Raw genomic sequence first — 9,237 nt, forward strand, 5'->3', positions numbered from 1 at the left:
CTCCCCACCAACCAAGCCTAAGGCTCTGAACTAGAAAAGTGTGGGATTCAGACTATAATTATCCCATAATAGATCCCACCGCCCTGTGGTGAAACGATTACGGGACATCTTAACGCTGGGTTGAGCACTCTCCTTCTGTCTGCCAGCCTTCCAGCCCTAGTTCACCCCCACTCAGCTCACAGCTCTCAATGCGAAGCTCAAAGTTCAGGTCCCAGGGTACAGGTACTCACTGGCTTGATCCAGTCTCATGGAGTATCTGTCACAATGCTCATCTATGGGCTAACTTCCTGGAATTTCTCAAATCCACAGGCCTCTGATCACTGCCCCTTAAATCCGAGCATTTTAACACTGGGCCACATAAACACAGCCTTGGGGCCAAGCAAGACTATACTGAGGAGGCAATCCCCGGCCCCTCTAAAGCACCATTTCACCCTTGCATAATGGGTTCCTCCTGCTTACATGGCTTAGAACTCTGAGCTCAGCCAAGACCCTAATCTGTCATGACTGAAGCTTCAGGATGGGGAGGTAGGGCACAAAGGGGGGGGAAAGCAGATGAGGAATGAGGGGAATGTGGACTCAAATGGCTTTTCCTTGATATAACCGAGAAAATGCCTTGAGCCTGGGAAAGGAGTACCCCGCAGAATAAATTCCAGGCAAACATGGGGAATGTGGACCCAATTCTGTCGCCTCCTCCATGCTTTCTCCCTGACTGTCCCTGGCTGGCCTGGACTCTCATCCCTACCTGCGCTCCTTGCAACAACCACTACTCCAGTGTCAGCTGTGCTCACTGCCTTGCAATTTGCCTTGCATCTTGGCTTATTCAGCTTAATCCTCCCGCCAGCCTAATAGTCTTCAGGAAGAACTAGGTCTCAACTCTGAATCCTAGTTTAGGGCTCTGTACAAAGGTCCATTAATACATTTTTAATATATACAATGGGGCCTTGACTTACGAGTGTCCCGACTAACGAGTTTTTCGAGATAGGAGCCGTCTCCCGGCCAATTTTTTGCTTTGAGTTGCTAGCTAAAATTCTTACGAGCCAGCTCCAGATACCCCACCGCTAGTTGGCGCAGCGAACGTCACAGTGAACGCCACAACAACAGCCCAGCATCACGTGTCTCACTCGTTCACTTTTTGATTTGACATACGAGTAATTTGAGTTACAAGCTCCGTCACGGAACGAATTAAACTCATAAGTCAAGGCCCCACTGTAAACTAATGATACCAACTAACAAGAGAATCAATCTAATTAATAAGAGATCATTAATATCTCCTTAGAACCTAAACAATTTGGTGCTTAGCACCTCAGAATGGTCCAGGGTTTTCAAGGTGTAGTGTGTATACAAGATGACTATAAGTAATATATGGACAAACATTATTTTAAAATTTTCAATCTTTTTATATTTATCTTAATGTGCATGAGAAAAAAGAGAACCAGCTACTAATCCCACTTTCAGTGATCTCATTGATTAGACCAATGCAAAAGAAGGTATATAAGTTTTTTGTTTGCTTTTAGCTTTGTCTTGCTAAAATTAGTGGGTAAAAATTCAAAGAGAAATAGGATATTGCAAAGTATCCCTCCCAGAATATTTATTAACTGTAATGGCAGAAATAGTCAACTTGACAGAGGAGAAACCTGGAAGACATGGTCTTAACCAAGTGATCAAAGCCAGCATTACTAGCAATGAGCTATGTTGACATCATATACCCCTGACAAGATCCGCTCAGAAGGGCATTTCATCTCTGTGGTGTTCTTCCCCAAATCCATGACTTCAATCTAATCATGAGAAAACATCAAACAAACCTAACTTGAGGGACATTACATAAAGTACCTGACCAGCACTCCTCAAGAGTGTGACGGTCATAAAGACAAGGACAGGCTGAGGAACTGTCATAGACTGGAGGAGACTAAAAGATATACCCACTGACTGTAACGTGGGGTCCTGGATTAGATCCTGGAATAGAAAAAGGACCTGCGTGGGAGAAACTAATGAAATCCAAATCAAGCCTTTAGTTAAGACCCTAGTTTACATTATACCCATTGATAATGGTACCATCCTATATAATCCTATATAATAAAAGGCTAATATGCAAATTGTCCTTACGGGCAGGAGTTCGACCTGACCACCAGGGGGCAATGTGGAACATGGCAGGCGACGGCGACATGGCGCTGGCAGCAGGTGACAGTGGAGGCACTGCTGGCCCCAATGGGCCCAGACGAGAGCGCGACTGTGGCGGAATGGTAGAGCAGGTTAGCGGGTGGTGCAAGGCCAAGGCGGGTGCGAAGGGAGGCCCTGGCCGGTGGTGGCAGGCAGCTGGTGGACAGGAGGCCCAGGCTGGTAGCCCCTACCTGTGCATGAATTTCATGCACTGGGCCTCTAGTAGTTATATAATATTAGGGAAAGTGTCTTTGCAACTGTTCTGCAAATCTAAAATTAAAAATAAAAAGCTTTCACCCTGGCTGCTTTGACTTAGTGGACGAAGCATCAACCCAGGGCCCAAAGGGTCTCGGGTTCAATTTCCAGTCAAGGGCATGTACCTCGGTTGCAAATTTGATCCCCAGCCTCTGTCAGGGTGCATGCAGGAAGCAACCAGTTGATGAGTCTCTCTCACATCAATGCTTCTCTCCTCTCTCTCTCTCTCTCTCTCTCTCTCTCTCTCTCCTGTTTTCCTCCCCCCTTCTCCCTCCCTTCCACTCTCTCTCTAAATATCAGTGGAAATATATCCTCAGGTGAGACTTTAAAAAAATAAAATGCTTTCCAAAAGCAATTTAAAGATAAACAAATAAAAGTATATAAGGTATAAATCATAAAAGTGGGTGAGAATTACTAGAGTAGGCACCCTTCACACCCTACATCCAAGAAAAGCTGACCCAGAATGAGAAGTGTGGCTGTTGAAGAATATTTAGTAAAACAGGAAAATGTTCACTTAATATTACTTGGGGGGGGGGGAAATTATCCCATTTTGTTAAGAAAATATGTATCACATATATAATGCACAGAAAAAAAATTGTGCTTGAAATAACCTATGCTGAACAAAGTCCAGATGTCATGTATTAAATAGGAAATGGGACACAGCTTTTGGAAAGTAACTTGACTAGGTCAATTAAAATGCTCATATCCTTTCAGTCAATAGCCTCACTTCCAGGGAGTTATACTAAGAAAAAAATCCAAATATGAGGGGGAAATGCATGTTCCCTGCATTATTTATAATAATGAAAACATAGGAACAACCTCCATGTCAATTATTACTACACTGGTATATTTCACGTGGTTTTAACCATGACTCATAGTAAAAAAAAAAATACATTTTATATTGTATTATAGTGTTTGCATGTGTGAGAGAACCTGTGTGTGTACGTGTGTGTATAAAACTGAACCGAAAAGGTTTCCCAAAATAATACTTATCTTTACTATGTGTGATGCTCTCTGCTACTTCCTATCCTAATCTATCGCATTAACAAACCAAAGCTTGTTAGAGCCCCATGAAATTTATTTCCCAACCCACTAGTGATGATGGCCTGCACTCTGAAAAACATTGCACTCGATGGACTGTTGTGCAGCCACTAAAAAGATAACTATAATCCACAAACGGGTACAGTGACTGGCTCTAGGGAAAGGAAAGAGAAGGTGAAAGGAAGAACTGGTTTGCACTACGCATCTTTTTATGCCTTTTGAATTTACAACACATGCATGTATCACTTATTTAAGAATTAACTTTAAGTGATGACTGCAAAGACTGAAACAGCACCAGCTGTTATGCATAGCAAAGCTATAACTGCACTAAGAATGTAAAAACCCATACAAGTGAAAAAGAAAATTATACCAAAACAATAATCACATGCTAGCCATATTTCCTTTTTACTAAGTTCTAATACTTTACACTGTTACTATTTTACTTCTACAATTTAACATATATGTTTTTCTTAAATGAATGCATTTATTCCCATAGAAGATTTCAAAGCGAATAGTAGTGTTCAGCTGGGTAATAGGTACATGAACATTTACATTTAAACTGTACATACATATATTAAATAAATAAATAGACAAACAAACTGCACATAGAGTCCAGCCAGCATGGCTCAGTAGTTGAGCGTCAACCTACATACCAGGAGGTCATGGTTCGATTCTCGGTCAGGGCACATGCCCCAGTAGTGGGCTTGATCCCTGATAGGGGATGTGCAGAAGGCAACCAACCAATGATTCTCTCTCATCATTGATGTTTCTATCTCTCTCTCCCGCTCCCTTCCTCTCTGAAATCAATAAAAATATATTTTTTTAAAGTGGACCCTTTCCAGGCCTGCCTCTTCTCACTCTCAAACTCAGAAAGATACTCCCAGCAAAGTGCAGGGATAGGATTTAAAACCATCAGTCCATTGGATACCTTTCGTCTTTGTAAAGAGGTTCGAACATGGAACGTGCCACCACTGTGGCTTCTGAAGACTGCCACTTAGGACTGGGGAGGTGGCTAGTTTCACCCATCCATACTCAGGACTCTCTTTTGTGTTCTTTGACTTTCCCTCTCTTCCCCACCAAGCCACTGTTCATTCCTTCATATTTTTAATCTTCCAAGTAAAGGGACCATTTCTTATTTGTCTTTAAATTCCCAACAGGCTGGAATGCAGTGCTTTCTTTACACACAGTACATGCTCAATAAGTATTTATTAAATTAGCAATGTCATAGACAAAACTCCAGAACAGATTATATGAATTATGACAAGTGGCAAGGACCCAGGAGGAAGCACTGATCACTGGAGATTAAGTACTAGTCATGCTTAGAAAAAAGTAACTTTTACTTAATGAAATACAGAATGATTGTAAAGAACAAAGGAGATATATGTAAAACACTCAGCAATAGACAGCAAGTGGTCTATAAATAACAGTTTGGGGTTTTAAATATAATATGCATACATATTTACATGATATTTGTATATGGTATATGTTACATATCATATAAACACATACATATGCACACACATATATCAAAGAATGCATGAATGCCGGGGACACAGTGTATCCGGATCAAGATCTTGTGGATAGAACAGAAATACACGGGTAGCTGGAGGGTCTGGTAACTCAGAGCAGCGGGGCCCAAACCGTGCAGCAAAATGGATCAATACTAACCAGGAAGACGCGCTCTGAACTCCTAAAACACTTCCCATCTGCTCCAGACCCCATGTGGTCAACCTTTTCATCAATGACTTAGATACGACTTGCATGCCAAAAATGCATATGACAAATGAATTGGAAGGGATAATTAATATACTTGAGATAATCAGGGGGAAAAAGGCCTCCACACACTAGAACCATAACGACATGACATTTTAAAAGGACAAAAGATATCATTTTACACAAGTTTAGGGGAAAAACTACACGGCAAGAGAATGAAAATGGTACACGGGAAAGAGACTTGAGGAATGGTTCAAAATGAGTCAACGGATGAGTCAATGTGACTTCAGCTTCAGTGACTGAAATGCACAGGCCAGATGAGGTCCGTGTCTCACTCCGTTCCATTCTGGTTAGAACAATAGTGTATCCAGGGGACTCACACTATATTTGCAGACTTGGGGGTAAATGGAGTCTTAATCACACCTCAGGCAAGTACTCTGAAGGGGAAAAAAGAAAATCCAGTCTGTGTTGCCCCTTAAACTGCAAAATAGGATAACACACCCGGTTCATGAGGCTCTTGAGTCCTCCTACAGAAGAGGAAGAGAGAAAACTGCCACTTTTAGCCCCACAGAGTCATCTCTGGGGACTCGTGGCTTGAACGCTTTCAGAAAAAAGAGACAGCTGAGCCTGGCCTAATCTGCCCCCTGTCCCTCCTGCTGCTCACATCAGAGCCTCCCATGTGGGGCTCTGACCGACCAAGCTTTAGCGAGGACCCAGAGCAGCTCAGGAATCCAAACAATGCGTACCCTTTATCTCCCCAAACCATGGCTAGCCATGATCAGAACTGCAAAGTGATATTTTTAACTATCAGAGTGAATTCTTGTGGATCTGTAACCTCCTATACTAAGCTGTCATCTGATAGCTGTTTGTGAGCAAGGACTCCAGTTTGACTGTAACTGAAACATTAGACAGTAGGATGCAGCAGTCAGCGCGGCCAGGCATCGCTGGGATACATACATACCGGCTTATCTCCCATGATGGGGAACCACGGTGCTTTGTCCAAGGACTCAAGAAGAATCAGGAAGAGAGAAGAGCAGGGTCCCTCAAAATCCCGTTCTTATCCCAGGAACACGGAGGTGGCCCTGGTCTACAGATGAGTGTCATACTAAACACACATCAACATCCTGTAGCAGTTTTTTAAACCATTTCTCTCTCTTTTCTCCAAGGGTGGGAACCTAGAAGTTTCTAATTTCTGTAAGGATTAGATGTTGCCTAATGTAGAATAGAGCTAGTTTGACTTGTGCCTAAAAAAGAGGTGCTTATTCAATTCACCATAGCTAAGATCTGGAAACAGCCTAAGTGCCCATCAGTAGATGAATGGATTAGAAAACTGTGGTACATCTACACGATGGAATACTATGCTGCTGTAAAAAAGAAGGAACTCTTACAATTTGCAACGGCATGGATGGAGCTGGAGAGCATTATGCTAAGTGAAACAAGCCAGTCAATGAAGGAAAAATACCACATGATCTCACTCATTCATGGATAATAAAGACCATTACAAACTTTTGAACAATAATAGATACAGAGGCAGAGCTGCCTCAAACTGATTGTCAAACTGCAGTGGGAAGGCCAGAGAGGGTTGGGGGGCAGAAGGGAGGGGAGTAAGAGATCAACCGAAGGACTTGTATGCATGCATATAAGCATAACTAATGGACATAAGACACTGGGGGGTAAGGGAGGGCAGAAAAAAAAAAAGATGAAAAAGAGGTGCTTATAAACATTCCTTCACTTAGAGATTAACATGGAGGAATCAGGGAGACGATGTACGTATATGACTGTCGAACCACTAAGCTGTACACCCAAAACCAATACATGATAATAATAAAAAACATAGAGGAATCTATGCAACAGGGGGGGAAACAGACCCTGTGTCGCAAGGAGGGGAAGACGGGTAAAATGATAAGAGGAAAAAACAAAGGAATGTGGAGGGAGAGGAGAGAATAATTTAAGACCCTGAAGGACAGAAACAGGAGGACGCTTGCTTGGAAGTCTGAGAATAACATATTTGGGGAATTCCTGAGCGTTACTCCCAGGATGTCAAGGAACATAGTTGAGCACCACTTAGCCTTCTGAAGGAAAAAAAGAATTCAGAAAGCCTATTATTCCCTCAGTGCCAGGGTTCTTACCCTGGGTTAATGTGGTTGTCCATACCCCACAAAACTGGTTGGCTAACGTTGCTAGTGGCTGGGAGGAGGGAGGCAGAGTGAAAAGAACAAAGGGTCAAGGACTACTGTCCCCAGCACAGCAGATACCAGCAGAAGCCTTCTTTCTCACAAGCCGTGGGACTCCAGAGGCTATCGCTGGGACACACTGGCTCTCCTCGAGCCAAGGAAGTCAACCATCTAAGAGAGTCCTGAAGGGGGTGAGATTGCAGCCACGCACCATCAGCGCAGATACCGCCTGCGGCCAGTGATGCGCGGACACACCTCTTCCAAGGAAAAGGCCCACAGGGGCTGAGAGGGAAAGTCCACCTAAGGAGGGCTCAGCAAGAAGAGGAGGCTTGACTCTGCCCATGGACTCCCAAGAGAGTTACCACTGCTTACTAAATTGTCGCTCCTTTCCAGACCTGGAATTTCTCCAAACACGGCCAGCAGAAGCCCAGCTTCTGGGCAGTCATTGAGGGTCAGAGACCCAGAGGGAGCTGCAAGCGTGTGAGAGGCAAAGATGGAGACTCTAACTTGGAATTTGGAGGTTTGCAAAATGCCTCTGAGGAGACCAAAGATGACCCCCATCTCTCTTTTTCTTTCTTCAACCGTAATCTCTCTCCCTGCTCTCTCTCTCCTGCTGTATGGGCAATGTGAATGCACACGAGGAGGGAAGATCAAGAGCTACTGTAATAGAAAATGAGAATTTGAAGATGACTGACTGTGGAGATGAGGAAGGGTCCAGAATGACTCCCAGATTCTGGCTTGGGTCACTGAGTGCCAGTCCCCACCTCAAGAAATGCAGACAAAACAATACCACAAGGTGCTTCGCTGTAGTCATGTCTGCGTTCAACCAAGAGGGGAGGTGGCTCCAACACAGGAAGTTATTTAGACAAGATATACAAGAGTGGAGAGGACAGACAAGGCGGAAGGGGAATGAGACAAGAAAAACAGGGAAGGGCCAGCGTGGCTCAGCAGTTGAGCATCCACCCAGGAACCAAGAGGTCACTGTTTCTATTCCTGGTCAGGGCACATGCCCAGGTTGCAGACCAATACCTAGTAGGGGGCATGCAGGAGGCAGCCGATAGATTATGTTTATCTCTCACTGATGTTTCTCTCTCCCTTCCTCTCACTCTAAAAATAAATAAAAACATATTTAAAAAGGGAATGGAGGAAAGTGTAAGTGTGTGTGTGTGTGTGTGTGTGTGTGTGTGTGTGTGTTAAAGGAGGTGGGGAAAGGAAGCTGATAAAAGCAGAGCCATAGTGTAACTCTGCGAATTCTGAGTTCTCAACTACTGACTGTCCTGGCCACAGCCTGCTGACAGCAGAGCTGTCCTCCTCAGTAGTCAGGCTCTGTGGTCAGCACATAAGTGAAAACCATGTGGAGTCGAATTACTCTTGAAATACCCTCAGAAAGGCACCACACTGGAAACCAGCCACAGTCCCCCAGGAAACCCAACTCAATGCTTGTCATGTACGTTACTTTTCTGTACTCTTAAGAATCTCAGAACTAGAAGAAACCAAGGAGTCCATCTTCCTTGCCTAGTGGTTCTAAAAGAAAAAAAAATTCTTAGTAGTAAAACCACTGATCTGATCTGAATGCTTCTGAAAAAGCTTAATTTTACTCAGAGAGATTGGTCATCACCTAATGTCACCCAACTAGACAGGACTTTTGTCTGACCCCACACTCCTCCCGCCACGCTACTCTTTCTTAAAGTTCCCCCTAGGAGATAGAAGGCCAAGACTGGAGGTCCCACTCCACCACTAAATAGCTGTGTGTGTTGGGAGCATTACCTTCCCCTTTCTTGGCTCTAATCTCTCCATCTGGAAAATGAAACCAGACTAGATGAACTCTAAGAGCCCAGACAACACTGAGATAGTTACTGAATGAAAAGTGCAAAGCACTTCATAAACATACTCTCAC

Source organism: Myotis brandtii, unplaced genomic scaffold (genome assembly GCF_000412655.1).
Source record: "Myotis brandtii unplaced genomic scaffold, ASM41265v1 scaffold422, whole genome shotgun sequence".
Taxonomy (NCBI): domain Eukaryota; kingdom Metazoa; phylum Chordata; class Mammalia; order Chiroptera; family Vespertilionidae; genus Myotis; species Myotis brandtii.